At 34.2% G+C, this 27,796-nt stretch overlaps 1 protein-coding gene and 1 long non-coding RNA gene across 2 annotated transcripts in view; both read left to right on the top strand.

Moving 5' to 3' along the window:
• The window catches only part of LOC136042818 (uncharacterized), an 87,317-nt gene that overhangs the window by 38,800 nt on the left and 20,721 nt on the right, over positions 1-27,796 (top strand). The window lies entirely within an intron of this gene.
• LOC136042819 (uncharacterized) lies at positions 168-27,073 on the top strand. Its single transcript, XR_010621443.1, has 3 exons — positions 168-312; positions 22,552-22,675; positions 26,746-27,073. It is a non-coding gene; the product is annotated as an uncharacterized LOC136042819 (long non-coding RNA).

The raw sequence follows: 27,796 nt of genomic DNA, 5'->3' as shown, positions 1-27,796 counted from the left end.
GATCATCTCCAAATTTACTGGAGCAAAGGGTTATATCTTTTTTTCTTTCTTTTATAAAGTGCTTCAATATTTTGATCAAAGTCAATTTGCTGGATATGATCTCGTTTTTTATTATTATTAAATCCTTCAATTTCAGTGTTGTCTGATTCTGACACCCAGATGAAGCCTACAAAAAAGATTTATTTTATAGGTGTTCTCTCCGAACTCGTATCGTATTTGGCCATTCATTTAATTTTTGATCAAATCGTTCGAGATACTGAGGACCCTGAATGCTTGTGTCTACTTAAAAATAAAAGGATGAAAATGAAACAGGTAAAGTATTCTTTCTTATTTCTGTTTCTTCAATAAAAGTCAAAAGTATTGATATGAAGTATGGCTGTCAGTCACACTTTATGAATCACTGACATTAGTGAATTCGCTAGATGTCTCATTTTCTTAGGGTAATTAGATAAAAGGATTATGTACTACACAAATATTGAGAACGGCGGTTGAAATAAATATACACATTCACAAGAAATTCCTCCTTAATATAGATACTGGAACCCCCCCCCTCCTCAGTTCCCATCTATAACGCTTCTTGATTCTGATTCTCCTTGTAGTTTACCTTTATAATGCAAACCCACGTATGTTAGTTTTGTCGTAACCAATTGAAAGTTCCAGTTTTTTAAACCCGGTGAGAGATTAGCTCATCGAAGTTCATTGAATAAAAGACATTCCCGATTACCCCCATCTCTAGAGTTTATAAAATACTTGTTTCAACAAAAGGATGAAAAGAATAACATTCCCCCCTCCTTCCCTCCTTCTTTATACCCTTGTTTGTTCAGCTATTTATTTTGTTCAGTTATTTCTCAGTTATTACTGTTTGTTAAATTATTTATTAAAAACAAATTCCATATTTCTTGTAGGCTTAGATACTGTTTCTGTGCAACAATAATTTTTTATATTCATGAAAATTTAAAGTTAAAAACAACAGCAATTGTTTTTATATTAAAAGGTTAAGGTCTTTGGAAAAAAATAGCATTAACAAACTTACTAATTTCTTGCACCTCTTGTTAGCGAATGGTAAATAAAAGCTCTTTAGCATTTCTTTGGTTTTCTACAATATTGAACTCACTAAAAACAAGCAAGGTTTTTGTTCCTCACTTGTCTAATATTTTAAAGTTACTAGATTTACCCAATACAATTTTTAAAATCAAGATTTTCTATTTTTAAGAAAATTTTTCTCTGTAGAACCTTTTCAAACAGTTCGTGGTAACCAACTGTAGTAAGAAACGACCCGGCTCAATAGTAACCAAAACTCTAAAAAAAACGGAATTTTGATACCAGTAGTTACATCAAAAGAATCGTATTTTAATGCTGATTTTAAATATATAAGTTTCATCAAGTTTAGTCGTACCCATCAAAAGTTAGGAGCCTAACAAAATTGCCTTATTTTAGAAAATAGGGGGAAACACCCCCTAAAAGTCATAGAATCTTATCAAAAATCACACTATCCGATACAACGTATTAGAGAACCCTACTGTAGAAACTTCAAGCTCCTATCTATAAAAATGTGGAATTTTTTGTTTTTGCCAAAATACCACGGATACATTTTTATTTTCTTCAATTTTTTTCACTTGGTGTGATCGTATCAACCCAGTGGTCCTAGAATGTCGCTGGAGCGTTCGTTATAATGGACATTAAAAGTTTTAGTGCCCTTATTAAGTGACCTAAGAAATTAGAGGATACCTAGTCCCCCTACCACGTTCATTTTTTCCTCATAGTCACCGGCACAAAATTTTTAAATAGCCGTTCTGTTCGACTTAGTCGAAAACTTAATAATTATGTCTTTGAGGACGACTTTAGGGGAGGGGCTGCTAGTTACAAACATTGACCATTGTTTACATACAGTAATGGTTATTATGAAGTGTGCAGGCGTTTTCAGGGGAATTTTTTGTGTTAGGGTTGAGGTGGTTCGTGGAGGGGAGGGGGTTACGTGTGGGGGCCTTTCCATGGAGTAATTTATCATGAGGGAAGAGAATTTCTATGAAGGAGGCGATGGATTTTCTCGTATTATTTAAAAACAATGAAAAAATAAATATTTTTTTCAACTGGAAGTAATGAGTAGCATTAAAATTTAAAACAAACTGAAAATATTGTGTATGTAAGGGAGTTTGTGTCCTCCACAGTACCTTGTTCTTTACACTAAAGTATTTTTAGTAATTTCAACTATTTATTCTACGGCCTTTGTGATTCAGGGGTCATTCTTAAAGAATTGGGACAAAATTCAAGCTTTAGTGTAAAGACTGAGTTATTGACGAGGAGGCGAACCTCCTGACATACGTAATAAAAATACAAAAATATAGAAGTTTATTACGTAAGTTAATTCGTAAGTTATATATATTTATTACTAACAAAAAGTTCGTAAAAAATATTAGATTTTATTTGCATTTTTAAGTAACCATAATTGGAGGGCAACTAGGCCTTCTCCCCCCACCCCTTTGTCTTACCAAAATCGTCCGATGAAAACTATGAGAAAGCTTTTCAGCCAAAAAAAAAATAATTTTCCAATTTCGTTCTAATTATTCATGTGCGATGAGCCAAAATCAAAACACGCATTAATTCAAAAATGTTCAGAAATTAAGTAAAAAAAAACTTTTTATAACTGCAAGTAAGGAGCGACATTAAACCTTAAAACGAACAGATAGTGTTCCGTATATGAAAGGGGTTGCCCCTCCTCAACGCCTTGCTCTTTACGCAAAAGTTTTTTATTGTTCTAAAAGTAGAGTTGTGAAAAAGAGTCAAAATGTGTGACAAGTTGTGTATGGGTTTGATAGAAAAGATAGATCGATAGATAACTGTATTTCAAAAACCCATGGGCCATATACACACAAAATTATAAATAAATAACAAACAAGCAAGGAAATTAACAACAGTACGAATTACAAACACGCACAAAAAACAGAATTCAACGCGAAAAGTGCCTAATCTAACAACAACAAAAATTAGTCAAATAAAACTTTTTTTCTTATTAAGGATTTATCTATATACACTCCCACTCGAAATACTGTGGTTGGGTTACTATTTTGCAGAATACCGGAAGCATCAAATTAATCCCATGCAAGTAAATTTCCCGTAAATCCAAGAGCACCGGGCATTTCCGGAGAAAATGATCCAAGTCTTCATCATCATCTTTACAAAGGCGACAAACACCGCCTATCAGGACCAACTATCATTTTATTTTTGTCGAAAATTTTTTGCCTGTTCTGGATTGGAAGACAATTCGCCCTAAGCTAAATCCAACGACGTAGAGTCATAGCCGGGGTAAATTAAATTTAAAATAAACTTCCTCTCCAAAATTAGGTTTTGCCTGATTATAATGTTGTAGGGTTGTAGAATCTAAAACCAGCCCTTGCCAATGCTGAATTTCCTGACTCTCTAACATAAATCGTACCTGGCCTTCTAAATTTGTTGGTATATCACTAGAGCAAAGACAATTATTCCATAAATAAGGCATTCCTACTTTATCTAGTAATGATTTAATTTGGGATGGCCACGAGGTTTTTAAACCACATTTCAACATCTGTTCATATGACACTCTTACTAGTCTATCTTTATTACTCTTAGCTAACTTCAGCCAGAATCTAAGCATTAAAATATACCTACGTTGCTTTAAAGAAAACAGGCCCAAATCACCTTTCAGAATCTGTGAATGAGTTGTCTGATGTAGACCAAACACTTTTTTATAGTACTGGAGATGAAGGGACTCCAGTTGCTGCACCGTTTCTCCACCCCATATCTCTGCTCCATATTCTATCACGGGTAAAATTTTTGTGTTAAATATTCTTTTATGCATTTCTAGGTTTTTAATCCCCATTATCGTCAGGTTTCTAAATATTGCTGACATGGCCACCCTACCTTTCTTAATTATTTCATCAACATGACTCCTTAGGCTTCCATTTTCCGATAAGATAAAGCCTAAATATTTTATTCTTTTACTTTTAAGTAGTTCCTTATTATTAAATTTAAATGTATATTTTTCATCGCCCCCAACACTTCTTTTTTTTAAAATAACAACTTCGCTCTTTTCAGTGTTCAGCCTTAATTTTTTTATCTGCAAATATTCTTCTATTAGATTCAAAAGTGTCTGTAGATCTTGCGGTTTATTAGCCACCAAAGCAATATCATCTGCAAATACTAAGAGAGATAGTTTTTGAGTCCCTAGGCTAACTTTTGGAGCCCATCTATTCTCTAGAAAGTTAACAACATCATTAATAAAAATATTAAACAACTTAGGTGAAAGGGTGCTGCCCTGTTTTACTCCCCGCTTAATATCAACAAGCTTCGAAAACCTATTACCAACTTGTCTGATTCCACTCACACAAGTATACATGCTCACTATCAATCCAAAAAATGAATGGGGAAGGCCAATATTTAGCATGGCAATCATTCAATAACTCTCTGTTGACACTATCAAAAGCCTTATGGAGATCCAGAAATCCCACATAAAGACAAGTTTTACCCTTTCCATATTTATCTATTAATGCCTTTAAAATAAGCACACTATCTGTCGTCCCATACCCTGTCCTGAAACCTCCTTGTTAATATTTTCTCCAAAACCTTACTTAAAGCAGGGGCAAGCGCTATTAAACTATAATTTCATCGATAAATTTCGATAACAAACGATAAATTTAATGATTTTCTTGTGGATCGGATATATGACCTAACTTAGTTTTAGGCAATATTTGACCATTTACGGAGTAGTTTGGGACATACGACTTCCTTCTTTGTGTTAAGCTATTTAGTCACTCTTAAAATAGCAATTTCATGTCGCAGTTGGACCCCCACCTTAGGGAGAGGGAGTTTTGATAAAATTAATATTATATTTGGATTCACAATGGAATTCTGACTTTACAATTGTGTCTATTTCTTAGCTAGGTATATCTTAATATTCTATGGATTTTAGGCTAAAACCAATAGATTTTGTAAATTTAAATTTTCTTGACAGAAAAGAATCGTCAGATCCATAGGAATTAATTTTGTGATATCCAAAGGAATTAATTTCCTATGAATGACTCGGGGTATTATATGAATGAATTGGGGTATTATAGGTTGAAACTCTCAAGATATGTTGAGGGGATGTTGAAGAGAGATTGGAAGGTAACCAGCCACCCCCCCTTCCTTGCCCTTTTTAGGTGCCTTTCTCCTCTACAATGATCATTTCTCATTTAATTTTCAATGCGTTTAAACTAGTCTGAAGATCTAATAGCTATGGCTTCAGGGTTGCCATATCCTCTCAACTCTGGGGAAAAGATTGTAAATTTTCCGATTTGCCGAGTGTATATGTATAGGATTTATCATTAAGAAAAGGAGATATGTTTGTTGGAACTATGTTTGTTCTGTGTGTACCTGAAAGGCTCATGAAAATTAATGTGAAAATAGTCGAAAGATCAAATAACTAGGCGAAAAATAACTAGCTAGGGGTGACGAAACCCCTCACATCTTTGGTAAAACATTCCGACGATAATCAACTGATTATTGGTGTGTTCGGAATAGTTGAGGGTATTTGAAGGTAAAAATATTTGGAATATTGAAGGACATGTCAAATTGAGTCAGAAGATTCTACGTACACCCAGCTTATCAAAAAGGTGTGTGTGTGTAAGCTGTCATTAACAGTATTAAGTTCGAACCCTGGATGCATGTTGAGAGGGATGTTAAAAAGTTGTTTAGAGAACATTAAAACTATTCTTAAAACTACATGAAGGATTTGCTGCTGATATTCTGAAGGAAATAATATTTCTTCATACAAGCCTGAGGTAATTTGGGAGCCAAAAATCCGGTTCTACCTTCTATTACCTTATTTATAAAATTTTACTTTGATGCCTTCAGGCTTTTTAAAGAACTCTCCCAGGTACTTTGAGGGGTTATGTCATCAACAATGGCATAGTTTTTGGACTTTTCGACCATTTTGAACAAGATGGTTGTTTCAAATCTCAATCAGAAGTTTTGAAGGAGGGCTGCTAATAAGGGAATAAAAAGAGTCTTGTTAAAAAGTTGTTTAGGTAGATTAAAATTAGGCTGGTTTGGTTTCCTACCACAAAACTTCTTATCCTCCGAATATCAATTAATTTTTGCTACGCTGTTGGCCAATTAAAGGTCTTTTTTTTAATCTTAAAATCGGCTCAATATATGAATTTCTTTCTTAAATTTTTATATTCTGTTAACTTCATCAATTTCTATTTCCTAAAAATTTTAATTTCTTTCTAAGTAGTGTTTAATTGGATTGATTGGTCTCTTTATCACTGGAGCACATTTTGATTTATTTTTTTTCTGGGAAACGATCATTCAGCTACTTATGGAAAACAATAATTATGCATCAAGATTTTATAACATTAAAATATTTGACCAGTCTTCGGCATTCAGCCACGTAGCAAAACTCTGAGGGAGATAATGCTTAAAAAAGGTAATAGGAATAACATAAAAAAGATGTTTTCCCTAGTTGTTGGAATTTAAAATATTTTTTTAACATTACAAGAAGATAAATTGAATCCATTTTATGATCACTGGTCACAATTTAGAAGCACTCTTTTGAGACAAAAGCCTAACCATTTTGATTTTGTGAATATTAGAAGAATTATATACGATTATAATACGATTAAAAAGATGGAGGAGACCTTTCGGCCTGATTTTAAGGAAATAGATTTCAGCATACTCAGGTAAACAAGAGGCACGAAAATTTTGTGATAAAGGCTACTCTTAGTAAAACGCTACCATCTTTCGTTTCTTCCAGAAGCCTTATATGAATAACATAATTTTATAAACTGTGATGAACTTATCAGAGGTAGGGATCCCTGGTGTGGGGACTGTTTTTCTGTAACAGCTATAACTTCTATTTGGTTTAATTCCGATAACACCTCAAGTTCCACTTGCCTGTGAAAAATATAGGCTTTCATAGTTGGTAATAAGGATTTTAGGGAATTTGAAATGACTTGAGAAACTTGACCCTAAATGGGCTTTGGGGCACTGAGAAAAAAAAAGTGCAGCGGAGGAATCAACAACAGTCAAAGCATTATGTTAACAGGGTAACTAGCTCAAGGGATGTTTGGAGAAACAGATATAGGAGGAACACAACAAGGTATTACCAAGTTAAAACAAAAAGAATAAGGACCAGCGCCATCTGTTTAGTGTACAGATTAAGAGGGGAGGCAGAGTTACGATATGTCAGATTAATATTATCCAAGTCGTCTCCCAGATGCTTCCTTTGTTTCTTGAATAAACGCATAGAAGTAAATGCTCGAGAGCCGTTGGGGGAGGGGGGCTCGAGGCGTATGTGACAACAAAATGGTGAATATTTTAAGGTGTCTACCATTCACATCATTGCAAATAATCAAAAGTTTCCTTTTCCCTTTCTTTAACTCACTCCTTGAAATAAGCGGTATTTTAACGAAAAAATAATATTTAAAATCAAGGATCATGCAAAAATTAGGCAAAAATTAAGTATTCAGTTTTATAGATCAATTGTTTTTTTCCGTCTTTTTTGCCTATGAAAATGTGAGTCATTTTACTATTTTTTTTTTTTTTTGAAAAAGCGAACGGGTAATTGTTCAATATTTGGGTTTTCTAGCGAAATACATATGAAAGACGAATATATTTTCGCTGTTTAGAATAAGTACACTGCAGAAAGTCAGAGCAACGGCATCTGCCAAAGCCAAACTATTATTAGATGTTGGAAGCTGATACTGATAGTGTTCATATGTATGTGTAGCTCAGTAACACTCTATGTTTGTGTCGATTCGGTAGGAAACACTGGGGGTTTAAGGAAACACTGAAACCCCCTATTTTATTGTAGATATTTTCTTTGATTTCATTATATTTAAGTGAAAATCGGTTATATATAGGGCTGATCATATACAATCAGATATGTAAGGCTCTTTTTAACGCTGTAGCCTAACTAGATACTTGTCAGTTTTTCTAATCGAAGACTGCAAGGCCGACAAAAGTCTTTCACGGGTTCCAAAACAAGTCAAGTTGATGTTTTGAAATTTTCTAATATCGCAGAAAATTGACTCGGGACAATATCTACATCCTGCCTCGGTTCCAAGAACAGACTCAGTTCAAAATTAAGCGAAGCTCAAACTGCCCCTAATCCTTTTTCAATTTAAAATCCATAGGAAAATGAAGATGTTGTATAGAAAAATTCTAATTTAGACTCTGACATTGTAATGGGAAATCAGCCAATTGAATTTGGAATGCCAGAAAGTTTGTCGATTCTGGCAGAAGTCTTCTTTCTGTTAAAACTGGTTCTTATGATTGAAACAATAGGTGTTACGTAATAAGGAACAAATCTGGCCCATATTGTCCCGGATTTCGGAAATGTATAAACAAAAGGTATTTGTGAGAAAAATTACCATTTTTGCTGATTCTGAAATGGTAACTATTTTTTGGCTAGTTTTAGCAGCAAAATGTTATTTTGAGGAGTAAATTAATATAAATTTTATAAAAAGCTAGCAGTCATCCAAATTAAATATAAGAAAACTAATCTGTGCTATGTTTTAATAACAAATATTTAGTTTTTTGTAAGCATGGGAAAGACAATAGAGGAAAGTTTAAAAGGCAGTCAAATTTCGCGTCCCTTATGGAGTTGCATTTCGAGAAAATTTTATGCCAATTTTGGAAGTCTCTTGGAGAAGATTTAGGTAATAAGTGTAGAAAATCTTCACTTTCGGTGTCGATAACATCGCATTACAGAACTGACGCAAACGGGTTTCAGTTTTAAGCCCTTGCATGCTTGTTATTGTGATATCAGAATGACAATAGGTTTTTTATTTTTATAATTCATTTATTGTAATGACTTCAAAACTGGATTATATCAAAGGTCTTCAGTCAAGAATATTGAAGATTAATAAAAGATTATTTATTGCTTAAATCGATTGGAAGTAGAAAGTTAAAATGCCTTTTTAAGAATCGAATGGGACTGGAGGCTAATCAGCCACCCCTGATGCTTATATATAAAAATTTATTTTTTTGCAATTGCGCCTGGAAACTAAACTTTATAAGTTCTTCTATGTAAGAATCTCTTCAGGAAAAAACTCCTTTTATTGCAAAGTTTAAGTGGTTGGTAGCCCATCTCTTGCTTGTGATAAATTTCTCATATAAAAACATAATCGACTATTTTCTTCATTTCTGTCCGTTACAAATTTCATTTTTTTTTCTAATAGTAATCTCTGCTATTCTTAGTTTGTTTTACTTTCAAATTTTTATTTATTTATTCATCCATAATGGGCTAGTTACCCTACGTTTGAAAGTTGATTTGCTACACGTCTATATTTGTGTGTCTTTTAAGTTCTCTATTGCTCCTTACCTTTCTTTGAACTTTTTATTTTATTAATTGTATAATAAATGTATAATAGATCTCTTTATTAATACTCTCGAAGAAAGTTGTTCGTGTCGTAAGCTCAAATTCTCGCTTTGGTCGTCTTTACTCGCATCTATCAACATTAGTGTAATATTTGTAGGCGTGAGTATATAATCAATTAGAAGTAAAAGACTCCGAGATTGCTTGTGGGTGATTTTGAATGTTATTGATAGGAGAGCATCACAAAGTGGGGATAACCGTACATTCAAGATTAGCTCTGGATAGCAGAAAGCCTTCATTCAACTGGAGGTCCCAGGGCCTTCTCTATTTCTGGTACTAAGTCGGCTTAAGTGATTTCTTTCGACTTGAGAAGAAGTCTTGGCTACTGATCTGTATTGGTTAGGCCCAATTACTTTTCCTGCTGCCGTTAAAATTGTAATGATTTAAATTATATGAAACTTGCAGCTTAGAATGTTACAATGCTAAGAAGCTTCTATAATTTAGTATTTTTGGTTGACAAATTCAGACGTTTTCAACATGACTTGATAGTCATATTAGAAACTCATATTCCAGGGGAACAAGGATGAAATTAAGGGATTTTATTTCATTTTGGCAGGGATGATAAATGCATAGGTAGGGAGTAGAACTCATGATAAACAAGGAAACTGCCAAGTTCTGCTCAAGTCGGCAATGGGTTAATAATAAAATGCTAGTATGATGTATCCCTGTAGAAACGACTGATGGAGATAGTAGTGACTCAAACGAAGTTTACTTATAGCTGCGTGCACAAATAGATAGGATCCAGGGATTAAATATTCTGTTTTCAATAGGGAATTTTCAAAATGGGAATATGTCATAGCTTTGGTAAATTTGGCATCGGAAAAGAAATCATGGCTTAAGGCCTCTGCCTTTTGCAGATATAACGGTCTTTTTAATTGTAGTACTGTATTTTGGTCGTGAAATGGCACAAAAAGTAAAATGGTAATCCCAATATAGTAAGACGGCCAACCCTATTCATTTTCTTATTGTTATCTGTAGATTAGGAGGACCAGTACAAGAAAAATGTATGGGAGTGCTGTTTTGATATGAAAAGTAAAAATCACCATCTAATGTTGTTTAGGGTCAATCTAAATCTGAAATATGCGAAGGGTGATTACTTTCGAGGAAGTTATGACATTGATAGACTCCAGGTTGAGAAAGTAAGAGAAATTTTTCATGAAGAGTTGAATTACAAACTGGAGAGTTTGAAACTCTAGAGTGTAAAAGATAACTGGAATAATTTTTGAAAAAATGTTGGTGAAGTCACAGATGGTTTTTTAGCAGGGAAGGTTGGAAATGCAGCTAAGATTAATAGTGTTGTCGCCTATGTTTAGTAGGAAAGAAGAAGATTTTTACAAAAAGTATTTGAGTGATAGATCATATGAAAATGAAAGGAATGTAATGAAAGTGGAGAAAGCTTAAAATATAAATTAAGGAGGAATGGAGGCCTTTGATAAAACTACTGAAGCTGTTGATGATTCAATCAGAATTCATAACTGCACAATATTATATTGTGCAATAATTATGTAATTAGCTGTAATAAGCATAATTGTGCAATATATAATAAAACTGAAAGGGAACCGACAGTCTCGACATCTCTTCATTAAAAATAGAAACGGTGGATCATTTAGTGATAAGAAAAGAGAAATATTTAGTACATGCTCAGAATATGCTAAACCTGATAAAGCTACTATTAAAGATGTGGAAATAAATGAGATGTTTTCTGACGTGAGGTGAAGTTTTGAAGTGAAGTGATATTTCTTATACAAAAAAGTATTAGAGATAGTAATAAATGGAAATCAAAAATAAATAGGCCCCGAGCACTGACAATGTGGCAAATGAATATTTTAAACAAATATGGTGGTTGTAAATTTCTGAGGATTAGGAACATGATTTATGAAAAGGGGTAGTAAGTAGTAATTTTAGTAAAACTTCAATCAAACCAATCAATCAGAGGCAACGCTATAGCGTTGCCTATAGTAAAGAGCCATTAGTGTTTACTGTAATATTTTTTTTTCTCAGAGGAACTTCATATTGAAGAAAAGGCTCTACACAATTTGTATGGGGTTTATTCGGCTAGAAATCATAAGTTATAGCGTCCATTTCAAGTTATAATTGATCGGAGGGCAACCAGTCCCCGGTATCTTTTTTTCTAAAATTGTATTCAATAAAAGTTTTGAAATAGCCGTTTTGTTCAAAATAGTCCAAAAGTCAAATAACTGCTTCCGGGTTTGACATCTCCCCAGACCCAGGTTAAGGGCATTAAATTATTTAAGTTGCGCATACTTAACACATAAGGTTTTTAAGAATAGAAGACGTGTCTGATCCTTGACCTAAAAAAAGCTTAGAGCATTAAGGCAAAACTTTAAGGAAATTTAAGAGGTATGTCTACCACAATCATAATAAACTACGTTTTTGTTGGCTGTGAAAAGAGAATATCAGGAAGGTTTGATGAATGACTCGGGGTATTTTAGGTTGAAGCTTTCATGGTATGTGGAGGGGATCTTGAAGAAAGACTAAGGGGTAACTAGCCTCCCCACTTCTTGCTCTTTTCAGGCACTACCTCTCCTTTAAAATGATCAAACATTTTATTTAGTTTTCAATGCGTTTAGAGTAGTCAAAAGATTTAATTGTTATGTCTCCAGGGATGCCAAACCCCCACAACTCTAGGGAAAAGATTAAAAAAATTTCAATTTGCCTATTGTTGACATACAGGATTAAATCATTAAGAAAAAGGGGAAATGTTTGTTACGTGTGTTGCCAAACAACTCTGAGGAATAAAGCTCTGGAGAATGTTGTGGGATAAGCTATGCTAAGTCAAAATACTCTATGTATATCCAGTTCATCAAAATGGAGAGTCTTTAACATTATCAGAACGGTCTGGGGTTTGAAGTTGGAACTTAAAGGACATGTTAAAGAGGATGTTGAAAAGGGATTGAAGGGCTGTGAACCTGGTCTCATGGCCTTCTTAGTTGTCCTTGCCCCAAAAAGATTCAATCATAATTTTGAAATAAATATATTATTCAAAATAGTCAAAAGATCAAATAACTATCTTTGGGTGTGACAGAACCCCTCAGAGCCTTGGAAAGAGATGTCGAAGACAATCAATTGATTCTGTTGAGGGTATTTAGTTCATACTTTTTGGAATATTGAAAGACATGTCAAACTTAATCAAAAGATACTAATATAATAATAATAATAATTTATTTATAACCCACAAAATACATAAAACTGTGGAGTAAACACACAAGAAAAAACAAGAAAAAAATAACAATATAAATAACATAACAGCATAACAACATACAACATAAATTATTTACCTCAATTCAAAAAATGGCCAAAGAGGGTCAAAAACACCAATAATTTGCTGAGTTTTAAAAGATATATCTTTAGATAAATGTTTCAGTCGCGAGGGCGTATCAATAATGTCAAATTTAGAAACAACTGCATGATTCCGCTACAACCGAGGCAGACGCAGCAAAAACTTGCAATACTTAAAGTATCCTGAGCGTATTTTCTTTGTATCCTTCTTGCAAAGGAGAAAAGCAATACCAGAAACATAAAAAACAGCAGGGGCACAAAAACTAGCATAAAGACAGCATAGTCCTTTTCGGTTATACCGACCACGATTTGGTGAAATTTTTCCGTAACCAACCCGCATACTTTTCAGCACTCTGGACGTAACAGCGGAGCAAGTACATGAAAGTGGCGTGGAAAAAGAGAGACCCAACCATTTAATACTTGCTAAACATGGTATAGTTGAAGAACCAATCAAAAAGTTGATGCCGGTGGAGGACTCCAAAAATACAAAAACTCACATTTGGATGCATTAATTGAAAGGGCTACTGTGGATATTGCGACTGAAAGCCGGTCAAGTTTGGTAATTAGACTATGTTTTGTCCGGCTAAGAAGCAGAACATCATCATCATATGTAATGTAATTAATGCCTAAACTATCATTGTAAAAATTGACGGTTGAAGACGTTAGAGACACGAAGCTAAAACACATTTAAATATGCTCGGGGATAACACGGCACCTTGCCTAATGCCTTTTTTTTAACAGGAATATACTCCTCTCCAGTACCATTTCACTTCACCCTAACTGAAGAATTAACATTCCAATACTTAAGCACGGAAACAATAGAAAGGTTAACACCTGAGGCTGCTAGAGAAAACAAAGCATTAGAATGAATTACATTGTCAAAAGCACTAGATATGTCAACATTCAAACAATACAGGGGACATTTTTGAGCAACAGCTTGTTTCATTAGCCGACCCACAATGTGGTGAGCTTGAACACTCACCATTTTCTAAAACCAAGCTGGAAAGGCGTAAAATTGCACTTGGAGTTAATGACCGGTAGCAGTACATATTCAAATACCTATTTGGTATTTTGTTTTGAAAGGTCGCTAAGTAGTGTTCATAGGGGATTACATGCTTGTGAAAAACTTGACAATGACTGCACAGTCTTTTTATTACAGGGGAAATAAATGTTTATAAATGCGGTATCACTACATTTTATCGCTAAGATGTTAGCGTCACTTTGCAATAATATCGGCTGTCTGAAATAGTCTTATGTCTGAAATAGATGGCCAGACCTCCTGATGGTCTATATTTGGTTTTCTGGGTGGCTCCCAAGAAGATATAATGGGTCCAAAAATGCTTTAGGCTATCAACATTCACTTTAGAGAGAAGGTGCTCCTCTAAAAACACAATTCCATTTTCAAGCAGCTCACTAATCAGTAGATCCTTGTCTTTTCTACAATTAATATTAAGGGACACAAAGCTAAACGGAGTTTGAGCATTCATTTATTAGCATTGTTGAGAGCCGATCGGAGAACTTTGCATTTCAGACTAATACTTACGTGTTCCATAGTGCAATTTGCATATTTTGGCGCGGCTTGGCAAGGGTTTTCCTTGGAATTCACATGAGGCCCAGAACATCTGGAACACCTGGGATGTGCTTGTGAGCGGGGGCAAGCTCCAATCAGGTGATCAGTACTTTGACAGCGAAAGCATCGACGCGGAATGGATTGAAAGGGCATAGCGCGAAAAATTTCGTACCCAATACGGATTCCCAACTCCAGTACTGTGTTCAGAGCGGTTTTATCGATAAACTCGAGGCAAAAAGTACGAGAATTGCCGATTTGATTAGCACTAATAAGTCCCTCTATAAGTCCCTTTTTATCAATTACTTTGGTTTCAACGTGTGTAATGGAGCTAGCAACAGCTGCAGCCAGCGTGTCGGCTGAGCGCTTATCACGTACCATCACAACCCAGCTACTGCTTAGTGGCTTAGATTTCAGAGTGACGATCCCGTCGTGACCATTCAACGTTTCGAGCTTCTTCATGCAAAGGATAGGGTCACTGAGCTCTGTGGGTGGGTTTCTTACAACGACAGCGTAGGTCAACTTTTTCGTATTTTGAGTAGGGGCTACAGGCTTAGACTGTCCCTCAATAGCCTTGGACGCAATATCACGCAGTTGTTGAAGACAAGAGTTCACCTTGGCACTGAGGGTACTGAAAGTATCAACAGGGATCATTGGCACTTCGCTGGGACATATGATAACAAAGTCCAGAAGCTTCATGTTCTGGGAATCGCACCTTACAAGTGAAGAAATAATGTCCGAAGCACAGTTCAATGCAGCATTGGTGCCTATGTGCTTCGATGGGACTTCATTCGGAAAAACCTTTAAAAAATTAATTTACGGGTCTCACTAAGAGAAAAAGACTCGAAGAAATCGGCCAAGTACTCTTTTATCGTATCGCGCGAAACTCCTTTAGTAAGATTTTTCTGTACTAAGCACAGGACAGGATTGTAGAAAAGTTCATCTTCGCACCAATTACCAGTTCCCATTGTCTCTAGATCGAAGGTTCACTTGCAAGAGAAGTAAGGGAAGCGTTTGAGGCTATCTACCTTGTCCCTGCAATTTAATGGACAGGCCCGGCGGGTACCACAGATCTTGCAAACAGCTCTCCCCCATTCTTCTGCTTACTTCTCTCCAGTCCCCTTAATCGTAACGTACTTGTGTATAATATCAGAAATTATAATTATTTTCGCAACTGCTTAAACCTGACCTATATCATGTATAGGTCATGAAAATATCAGTTAGAGAATTCACAGTTCCCAAAGGAATTTTCACTCAAGCTTGAAAATAATCCGCTTATATATAATTCTTTGGTCACTGAATTAGTTATTATGAAAATATTTGGCTATGGGTCAGGTATTGACGATAATTCTTTACCAAATATTAGTGATAGGTTCAATCCAAAAAGAGGTCCTCACACCTTGAACCCTGAATCAATACTGTCATATGTTATATATATATCCCCCTAAACCACGGTTTATTGCTGGAGCAGCTAAATGTCCAACCCGCATTGCTGCTACTGACCTCTCTTTAATTTTAAAGGAAATTGTAAATAAACTTAAAACCTATTGTTCTGGTATTAAAAAATTTTCGAATTTTAATCCATATTGGAGTGTTAATAATTCACTGCAGGTGATAGATTCTTTAACAATGGTTTCAGCTAAAAGAATTGAGTCTTTCGATTTTGCGACAATGTATACTAATTTATCACTTAATGTAGTGTTTGATAATTTAAAAACTGCTATTAAGAAATCTTTCCTCTTATCTAGTAAAAGGTTCTTAAAAATAGACATTTATAATAAAAAAGCTATATGGACAAACTGCTTTAATACCACAGTTAACTTGAGATGTTACAGCTTGGATATGATTTTTGAGTTATTGGAATTTGTTTTATACAATACTTATATAAGATTTGGGAGTGATTTGTACAAGCAAATTATGGGAATTCCCATGGGGGGGAATGCCAGCCCATTTATAGCTGACTTGTTTTTAAGTCAACTAGAATATAAATATATGATGGGTAAGAATAATCCAATTAATTTAAAACATGCTTTGTCAAATAATAAAAGATATTTAGATGATATTTTGGTCTTAAATTGTAAGGATTTCATTGATATTTCTAAAAATATATATCCATCAGAGCTTATTCTTGAGCCTAGTCATGGCGCTGGTCATGAAGATCATTTCTTAGATTAAAATATTAATACTTGTGATAATAATAAATTAAGTTTTAAAATGTATAATAAAACGGATAATTTTTATTTTGAAGTGATTAGTTTCCCATTCCCTGAAAGTAATATACACTCAAATATCACATATTCAGCATTTTTCTCACAGTTACTTCGTTATGCAAGGATTTGTAGTAATTATATTGATTATAAAAATAGATGTAAAATCTTAAGCCAAAAATTGATATCAAGAGGTTTTTCTGCAAATAAATTAACTTGGCAATTTAAAAAATTTAGTTTTCATTATAACGAACTTTTAAATAAATATCAAAAGAATTATCTAGAAATACTTAAAGAAATTTTCAACTAATTTCGGAGGTTCGAGAAATGTTGTCACAGCGCCATTTATTTTGAATTGTTTTTTTAATTGAGCGGATTTTCTTAAAAATTAGCCAAAAAAGATGAATTCTATAATTGTTTAGTTCATTCAGGTTTTTTGCAATGTGTTAAGATTTGTGATTTGGTAAAATTTATAATATTTAGTTTACCTATTGTTGCTAAAGGGAGGGATATATTAACAGGATAAGCTTGTTTTGGTTTTACTTGGTTGTTTTACATTTGCTGGGTTTTTTTTCATAGGCATGTATTTTGGGGGTGATACCTGACGCGGGGATGCCATGGATATTCTGTGGTAGCCACAACACTGTGCTGGGTAGAGAATTTAGAGTGGCGAAACCCTATATAGGCCAGTGTATTCTCCTGATGAGCCCTTATGTTGGGTGTTGCCTCTGAATTATTTGTCTATATTATTTTTTCTATTGTTTGGTAAATGACGACTTATACTTATTGACGACATGACTGCCTGTCCATGGATTATTCTTTATGGTTGATTGTGTGTGGCTATGCTGCTTGACTTATGTGATTGTATGGATGAGTAGGGTTAAGGCCTCATTCAAGTGCTGGTTTATATTAATCACTAACTTAGGAAAACAGTCTTCCTTTTCTCCTTCTGTCTCTCTTTTTTTGTGTTTGTGCTGTTGCATTGGTGATTTCTCTTTTCATGATATAGATAACAAGTGACAATATTCAGTTTAACCCCTCATGTAATGTTGAGAGGAATGTCAATAAGTTGGTCAGAGGACAATAAGGCCCTTTCCAATTTCCCTTTTTGCCAGCACTCCTCCAAAACTTCTGATTTACATTTGAACCAATCATATTGTTCAAAATAGTAAACAAGTCCAATAACTATAAAACTGGTAATGACATGACCCCTCACAGTCCCTATAAACAGGTCTAAAAAAAGCTAAGGTTATTAAAGTAAATCTTTTGAGGGGGATCGAAAACATAAAGAAAATACACTCTATCCACGATGGTTTGCAAAATGACAACAGAAATATCTGAAGAAGGGCTAATGGTACTTAGTTGAAACTTTAAAGGTATTTTGAGAAATGTGTTCTCAAAGAGGCACATCTGCAATATGTAATTTAGAAATTAAAATGAAAATTCATGTCGAACTTGAACGAGCAAAAATGACTACAAATACAAGTTTGGGTTTTGCGTTGGGTAGAGGATGAGTCGATCAAATTCTTACTCTTTGATAAATAAAAAAGTAGCACCTAATTCAGCCGGCTCCTTATCTTTTAGTTTTGTAAATTATGAGTAAGTGTTTCATTCAGCCAATAGAAGATCTTTAGCAAAGGTCATATCCTTGTATTAATCAAATTAAATAATCGATTTATTGATCGATTAATCAAAGGAACTAGGATCTTTACTAAAACAAATTTGCTGTTGTTAAGGTGGAATTTGTGGCTTGTTGCTGATTTTGTATCAAATCATGAGTTATGCGCGATTGTGTTCTATTGGTAATTTTGACAGGCTAGGTCCTAAGAAACGCGACAAAGGCTATATGAGTGTCCTTAATGAAAATGTTATTTAAATCACTGATTTCTTAAAGATTTCAGAGTTGCAAAATTAGGCTTGAAATTTAATGTCAAGAAGACGAAGTTGCCTCGACGGAGAAAAGGTGAAATCAAAGAGGTGATGTTGGGTAACAAAAAGATTGATCAAGTTGACTGTTTCTCTTACCTAGGTAGTATTATTAGTGAAGATGCCACATGATATAAAAACGCTGGAAGTAGAATAGTGAAGGCCCTGGTTGATTACTTAATGTTCGAATAATTTTTCGGAGGAAGAGGAGGAATAGTCGGTGAACCAAAATTAGAATGTTAAAACTATGCGAATGATTGCAGTCAAGCAAGGAACTGAAAAATGAATACCAAAATTCATATTTTTGGCTATATCATATCTATCGCCGAGAAAGAATTTAGAATAGTTGATCCCTTTTTTACAGTAAAAGATAAAGTAAAGTAGTCTAGCCTCAAAAACAATAAGAATAGGGAAACAAGAGGTAACCGAGAATGAGATATTAAGAACAAAAAGAAGAATAATAAATACGGGATGGTTGAAAAAAAAAACAAAAGCAAATTAAAACTAATATGACATGCAAAGGTAAATAGCCATAATGAGAAATGAAAGTCGTACATTGCATTTAAATCCAAAGAGATAGCCAAGATAGTTCAAACAGAAGATTGAAAAAGCAAACTGCTTGGGAGGCAGGTAGAAGGGAAAATAGTGAAAAATGGGAGGACACACCGAAAAGAAAGAGACAATGAAGTAAAAGCAAGATTAAAGAAACAAATGAACTATTGCACTAACTTTAGATAAACAATACAGACCAGTGATATGTAACTGGAACAGGTTGTCACAAACTGAAAAACATTTAGAGTACATTAATAAATGTCTAATAATAGTCTTGAAGAACAGGCTCACAAAGTCTTTAATTATCACTTAACCCTGGGGCAATTATCTCAAGGATTTTCATGAAATATACATTAAGCTGCATATAAAGGCCAGAAATTATTGAAAAAAAAATGCCGAAAAATTGGCTAGCAGGAAGGTGGGAAGAATATTAATGGAGTTGAAGTAAACACACAAGCAAAATGTAATAAACATGTTAAAATAATAGTAGTCTTGGTTATCTCCACTCTTCATTCCTGCCTCTTCTTATCAATATCCAACTTTGAAGAAAGCATTATAATTTTGTTGGTTTAAGTTTTGAAAAAAATATCGTCATAGCCAGACCAAACCGAGTGGATTCCCAGTTTACTTTTTGCATGCTTTAAAAGTGATATTCACTTCTTAGTTAGAGTTTCTGAATAAAGTATTCCTGACCCCTTGAGATCTTTTTTATTCTTTAAAATTAATTGTCTTATTTTGAGATTTGCAAAATCTTCTATAATAGGTCGAGAACAATTTAACTTTTTACCAGTTCTTTTAACAGATTTTAGTTACCACTGGGATACCAAGAAATTTTTCTTCACAGACTCTTAGGAAGATAGCTTCAATGACTTCAGGTGTGCCAAATTCAGGAACACCAAATATACAATATCTTGGTATTCCATAGATTATTGCTCCAACTAGTCATTAAGCTTTGTAATATCAGTCTGCATGGACCTCTACTGAGATTGGACTTAAAACTTGAAAGTGTTTTCAAACTTCTTAATCCTCTTACCTGTTCAGCCAAAGCTTTTTTAGCAAAATTTTCAAAATCAAGATTGAGAGCAGTAAAAATATCCTGCTTGATAACATCCAATTGCTCAGTTGTAGACTTAAGGCAATCTTCTTTTAAGCTAAGGGTCTCAGTTGCAGTCAGCTTAATCTGTTTTGCCAAAGACTCCTTCAAGGGACTTTTCATTTTGTCTTTCAAGAAATTCTCATTACAAGATACAGTAAGCAATTTATTTTTCTGCTTCATGGCATTAAACTGGCTAGTAGAAACTGTTAGCTGTTCATTGATCGTTTCATTCCCTCGAAACTACAATAAGCCTTCAGATCTCAGGCCGTACAAACAAGTCCTCTTATTTTTTTTTTTTGGGGGGGGGGTCTCTCAGTCAAATTAGGCTAAAATCCTTAATAGCATACCATCCTTATGCTCTGATTAAATTCAAAAATGTATTTTTCCATCGAAAGTAAGGAACAAAATTAAAACTTCAAACAAACAAGAACAATCTCGTATATTAGGGTGGTTGCTTCATTATCAACACCTAGCTGGTCACGTTGTTTTTCTATAGGTTTATTACTTTTATAAAAGCTTCCTGCCATTTCAAATCAAACTTTGTATTATCAGGATACTTCTTAAAGAATTGCGACAGAAAGTCAAATTTTTAGTGTAAAGACCAAAGTTTCGAAAGGGAGAGAGGTGGGACTTCCCATAGATGGAATATTTTTTTCAACGTGAAACACCCAAAGGAATCTACTCTGGAAAATGCCATCCTTGCTGAAACTTCCTTTTGGACAATTTCTTGCAGACGATTCCGAGTGGAAAATTCCCCCTAGCAATTTATTAAAGAAAGAAAAAACAATCAGATTAAATCGCTAATCAGGCCCAACATCTCCCCACCATTGGACAACTTTCCTTATAAAGTCCTCTCTCCCCATTGAAAATTTGATGAGGAGAAAGTAAAACAGTTCAAAATCTTCGAAGTTATCTTGATGAGGAGAACTTTTCTTAAGGAAGATTCCTTCAAGGAGGATTTTTTTTTCCACGTAAAATCCCCCTTCCGAAAAAAAATTCTTCAGAAAATTTCAACCCCGCTGAGAATTTTTCAACGAACTTCAACCACTACTGGTCCTAGTTAAGCTTTGTTGAAGTAAGGATGCTACGGCTGTTTAAAAAACTTTTTTTGTTTTGAAGTTTGTATTTTGATTTAATTTTATGTACTATATATATATATATATATATATATATCTATATATATATATATATATATATATATATATATATATATATATATATATATCTATATATATATATATATATATATATATATATATATATATATATATATATATATATATATATATATATATATATATATATATATATATGCCCTTTCTGGCGAAAAGTCTGGGGCTAAAGTGAAAGCTGGTCGCCCGAGGTCGGGGTTGGAGGATGTCATAAAGAAAGATTTGAAGGAAATAGTAACTTCCTAAGAAGGTGTAAAGAGGGAAGCTTTGAATAAACTGGGCTGGAGTAGGAGCGTGTGCAGCTATGTTGGCCTCAGTTGGCTTGGTGCTGCGGTGAGTTGTTAGTAGTAGTAGTAGTTTGGGCAAATGAACTAAGCATAAAACGTACCCTTGAAATTGAATTTCGATAAACTTTCTTCCCAGCAAAAAATTCTCCCTGTGAATAATTCCCCAACCTAAAATTCATACCCCCCCCCCTGATAAATCTGTTCACTTTGCAATGATAAATACTATTCGTAAACTATACCCAAATTTCAATACTCTCTGCCTTTTCTCTAGGGGCTTCGGAGAGTCATGTTGTACCCAAAGGCATAGCTACTGGACCTTTCAACCCTGTTAAACATAATGACGCTAACAAATTTTGGTTATCGGCCTCCAGGAAAAAAAGGGCATGGGAGAGGGGCTTGCTGCACTCCATTCCTTTTGGTTACTGAAAGATTTGCTTTTTAGTGATCTTCTTTCCAATTTTCAAGGACCTTTCGTTTTATTTATCAACCCACCCCCTCCTCCTCCACATCTGAATGATCTCTTTTGTGATAGCTGATGTGAAATATAATTACTTTACTGGGTTTTATTGAATATAATATAATCCAACGTGGCTAAATCAAGCTTAAAAACAAGCATTCATAGGAACCGTAAATTTTGCATTAAAATAAATAGTCCATTCAAACTTAAAAACAACAGATATTACGGAATCAATAAGACTAACATGACGAATCAATCCAATTTCTCAATCCTGAAAATGAGTTTTACTTATAGGAGTGAGATTTTATTTTTCATGAACTAAACAATAAACAGTCATGTTAACAAAATAATTTTAATCCCCTACAAAGTGTTTAAAGGGGGTTTGCTTCCAATATTTGAGGCACTTCTTCTAAAACTGGAAAAGATTCAAATTTGAAAAAATTGCAAAGCAATTCAATTGTATGAAAATCTTTCTAGAAGTGAAATTTATAGGATTTACTGTTTATTACTGATCTTGAACTTCGTCAAATTAGCAATAACTGATTCTTTTATCCAAACGTATGGTTAGATATATAATTAATGACTATTTGTAGGTGGTAAGCCACCAGATCAGGATATACTTGACAATATTGTGGAGAAGAATGGCTTTCATAAGGGAAGTTAACTGTTTCATACTTCATCAAGAATACTCAGCGATGAAGACTACAGGAAAGTTCGGTATGGCACAGGCATTGTGATAGTTCCTAGTCTTTGTAACTCCGATATTTTCTGATAATTTCCTATATTTTCTGATTTTTCCGATAGACGACTTATTCTGAGCCGGCTTCTGATGTCTGTTCTATTTGTCTGATGTAGAATTTTACTATAATCTTTTTTCATTGTAATATAGGATCTTTGTTATTCATGCTGTGGCCCATAAAAGAATCTTTGGTGGGTAACTTGTTTTGAGATTCTCTACCAACTTCTAATGATATTCGTATTTATTTTGGAGATTTGCTAGCTTGCTGTTCATCAATGATAAAATTAGGAATTTTTATTGGAGCTGTGCTGTTCTGAATTCTATGAGTCTTGAATTCTACCTTGTTGATTGAGATCTTTGATGTAACATAATTGTTTGGACCCGTGTCCTTTTTTTATCAGAAAAATGGCCCTTTTAATTTCTGCTTAGATTTACCTTCTATATAATTTTAATTTAAATTGAAAATCTCGTTGTCAAGGCCACAATTTTGCAAGAAAAAGTAAGTTGGCTCTGTATGTCGATTCTGTTTGAGCTATGAGACGAGCTTGCTAAATCCCGGGAATTGATTCTTAATTTTTGGATACGACAAATTAAATTTTGGGGTTGGATACGGTTCATTAGCCCATGTTCACACAGGTGAAGTCAGAGGGAATCGTACGTGTTATATGGATATATAATTATTATGTTAGTTCAAGCTCATGTTCAATGTTGATAATAGATTGCTTTCTGGAGTGGAAATTTGAACTAAAAGTAAGTTAATCTGTACTATTGCATGAGATTATTTTTCCGCGAACCTTTGTGGGGTTTGGAAAAGAATTGTCATCGTAGTATCTACCGGAAGAGCCGCCCTCATCCAAGGGTATATTTGCTAGTGGTGACAAAGTCTTGGTACCTCCGGCCAAATAGTTCAGCCCTTACTTCCCCCCACAAGTAGTTCAATTTGTATACTACCCCTCCTGGTGTAAATATCAATGCGGGAGAGCATGTAGAGCCCTTGAGACCGTTGGACTATGATACCATACTCTAGTGGTGATCAGTTGTGGCACTAGTGACATAATGGTATACACAGCCAACGCCAAAATCCCTTACAATAACTTATTTAAATTTCTTTTCTATGTCCTTGTCGTTTTTTGAGCTTCACTTAAAATTCATATAGATGGAAATGTACTGTTTCGTAGCAATATATACCTGTAAACTAATTTAAGGCTTAGCTACGTTGGTTTTGATTGACTCTGTTGCTGTTTGAATGTTTTCCTCGCGCAAATTTTTTTAAGAATATTTCCTCTTTTTTATATTTATTGTTGGGTAGTTGCTTTGCCGGCGGTTTCCATCACAGTGATGTGGCAGGCTTTTATTAATTATATATAGCGAGATATTATTGTTAAAAAACACAAAAAAACAAAAAAGAAAAATTTGCCAAAAAGCCTTATCACTTGTGTTGCAATTGAACCTTAATGTCGGTTGTCTTATAAATGAGGTTGCTTTAGTGAAACAGCAGGTTGGTTGACATCGTCCTCCACTTTTCACATTTTCATGTAACTTTTGGCGGAGCTGTATTTTGTTTCACAATTTTTCAGTAAAGAGGTCTATTAGGTTACGAGAGATTCCATAAATTAATGGATGTGCAATGTTATCTTTGGCAGCTTCACCGGGGTTTGAAAAGCACATTCAGCCATGTGAAGATGGTTAAAAATCATATTCAAGGATTTACGATTGACTTCCCTCTAACTTTTATTTTCTGAAAAAATTTTCCAGTGGTTTTGAATCTGAAGGTACTAAGAATCTGAAGGTACTGGTGGTTTCATCATTGCTTGCGTTCAATGAAGCTAACGTAAATCATGAGTTCAAGTTTCGAATTTATTTGAACTCTTAAACAGGAAGTGACGTCCAATAAAAGACCAAGCCAATTAATTAACATTATAGGCTTAACATTAATTAGCTTAATTAATTAACATTAATTAACTTATAGGCAACATAAAAAATTCTAGGCACTTATCTCTTATAACCCCAACACTCAAATCCTTGGTCTGACAAAACTAGCTTTTCTCTGCAGTTTCTTTCTGCCTAGCGTGAGAGAGTGTGTATAAACCAAATGGTTGGTATACTTTAATTAAATATTTTGGTTAACATTTTGATTAAGTTAGAAACCATCTATTATAATGCGCTATGGGGGGGGGGGGCTTGATTTCATAATAAATTATGAGTTCAAGTGTCGAATTTGTTTGAACTCTTAGACAGGAAGTGACGTCCAATAAAAGACCAAGCCAATTAATTACCCACGGGTTTAAAATCTCATATAAATTAATATCCTTTATTGTTTATTACTAAAGCTTGTGTATAAGCCAAATGGTTGGTATACTATAATTAAATATTTTGGTTAACATAAAATCTTCTCCTCAATAACAAAATTATATGACTTTTTATATATTGAATTTTTTTGTAGATTCTTATAATTTTATATTAGAGCATACCGGTCCAGAAGCCGTGATTATTAAGCTGTATTCACTCCCCGGCTTCAGTTTTTGCTGAAGGACAATATGACAGTTGTCCTTCACAGGTCCGTTAATTTTGAAATCACCTGCTCCACCATCCAAATTCACCAGATCTTCTTGGTCAATACCTTTCACGTTCAAAATAATTGAGCCCACTTCGAGAGAGTTTTCAATCGGCAGAAGGATCCAATATGGTTTTGGAAGCATGAAGGTAGGTGTTGTCAGGATATTTCGCAGAGGTGTTGTAAGGTAAAAAGTTAAAATCATCACCCAATGAAAAGTGAATAAAAGTCCCATTTTAGTGCCCTGAAATAAATGAGACATACTTAATAACCAAAGTCAAATTCAAGTTTAACTTATAGGGAACATCAAAAATTCTAGGCACTTATCTTTTATAACTCCAACACTCAAATCCTTGGTCTGACAAAACTAGCTTTTCTCTGCAGTTTCTTTCTGCCTAGCGTGAGAGAGTGTGTATAAACCAAATGGTAGGTATACTTTAATTAAATATTTTAGTTAATATTTTGATTAGGTTAGAAACCATCTTATATAATGCGCTATGGGGGGGGGGCCTTGATTTCATAATAAATCATGAGTTCAAGTGTTGAATTTGTTTGAACTCTTAGACAGGAAGTGACGTCCAATAAAAGACCAAGTCAATTAATTACCCACGGGTTTAAAATCCCAGATAAATTAATATCATCTATTTGTTTATTACTAAAGCTTATAGATTAACATAAAATCTTCTCCTTAATAACAAACTTATACGACTTTTTATACATTGAATTTTTTTGTAGATTCTTATAATTTTATATCAGAACATAACGGTCCAGGAGCCGTGATTATTAAGCTGTATTCACTCCCCGGCTTCAGTTTTTGCTGAAGGACAATATGAAATAACTAATTTAATGATTACCATTTTACTTATTGTCAAAAAACTGTCATTTAAAAATTGTTAATTTAGGTTTATTGCCAACAAATAAACCTAAATCTACGAATATAAGATTATAATTTTTTTTACAGACTACCTTGTTTTCAACATATGTTAATGATTTTTACTGTGCACTGAAAAATTCTCACTACCTTTTCAATACTAGCTTGCGAAACTTGCCAGGCAGCGTTGCGAAACTAGGCAGGCAGTTCAATTAGCAGAACTTAGTCAAATATGGAATCTATGTTGGTCTGACAATTTACCCTCCAAATTGGCAACCTTGTATAAATGTAAGAGTTTAAATAGTTGGCTCACCTTGAGAATTATGAATTGATTTCCTGGCTGCAATGGGTTCCTCGCTCCCTCGGCTTATTGACGTAAGAACTGTTTGTTGTGAAGTTGTCAATTGCTCTAAAAGCATTGATATGCACTGTTCTAAAGTACCAATGGTATGCTGGTTTGGATCTTCGCTTCTGGTAAACAAAAAACAAAAAAGGGATTTAAAATAAAACCTTGAAAGTAGCAGACAATAAAACCTGAAAGTAACAAACCGTCAAGTTAAAATTTTAAGCCCTTATAGAACTTAAATAGCACTTCCTCAGAAAAACAATTTTGTCCTTCACAGGTCCGTTGATTTTGAAATCACCTGCTCCACCATTCAAATTCACCAGATCTTCTTGGTCAATACCCTTCACTTTCAAAATAATTGAGCCTATTTTGAGAGAGTTTTCAATCGGCAAAAGGATCCATTATGGTTTTGGTAGCGTGAAGGTAGGTGTTGTCAGGATATTTCGCTGAGGTGTTGTCAGGTAAAAAGTTAGAATCATCACCCAATGAAAAGTGAATAAAAGTCCCATTTTAGTGCTCTTAAATAAATGAGACATACTTAATAACCAAAGTCAAATTCAAGTTTAACTTATAGAGAGCATCAAAAATTCTAGCCACTCATCTCTTATAACCCCAACACTCAAATCCTTGGTTTGACAAAACTGGTTTTTCTCTGCAGTTTCTTTCTGCCTAGCGTGAGAGAGTGTGTATACACTAAATGGTAGGTATACTTTAATTAAATATTTTAGTCAATATTTTGATTAGGTTAGAAACCATCTGTTATAATGTGCTATGGGGGGGGCCTTGATTTCATAATAAATCATGAGTTCAAATGTCTTCCCAATGAATTGTCTTTGTTGGCCACTGTTTTCCCGAGAAAATGGAGGACTCCACAGCGAATAAATAAAACGTTGAAAAGTCTTAATGGTCTGCAATTTAAACGTGTGTAGTTTACTGCATCTTTGTAGGTTTACAGGGCGTTTTTTTCCATACCTTGTTGATGTCAAAGATTTAGATGGCGTTGTTGAAACGTTATTTTTCTTCCTTCTTCACTTTCAGTTTGACTCGTTCTGATTCTCACCTTAGCACGTCTTTTAACAGCAAAATTCTTTGTTCTTCAAGTTTTTTTTTGTCACGTTCTGATCTCGCTCGGAACTGCTTATCTTTTAACCACGCATTTAGCTGTTCAAATTATCTGGTATAGTTCGGAATCTTCTACATTTTTTTTTAACTTGTTGTAAATGTCATTTTATTAAGTACTCTAACTACTTTTTGATTTGTTCTTCATATTCTTTTGTCATTACATTAGGCATTTTTTCAATGTTACTGGCCTTAACTGCTTGGATTAG

Source organism: Artemia franciscana, unplaced genomic scaffold (genome assembly GCF_032884065.1).
Source record: "Artemia franciscana unplaced genomic scaffold, ASM3288406v1 Scaffold_209, whole genome shotgun sequence".
NCBI lineage: Eukaryota > Metazoa > Arthropoda > Branchiopoda > Anostraca > Artemiidae > Artemia > Artemia franciscana.
This window is presented reverse-complemented; position numbering and strand designations above follow the sequence as displayed.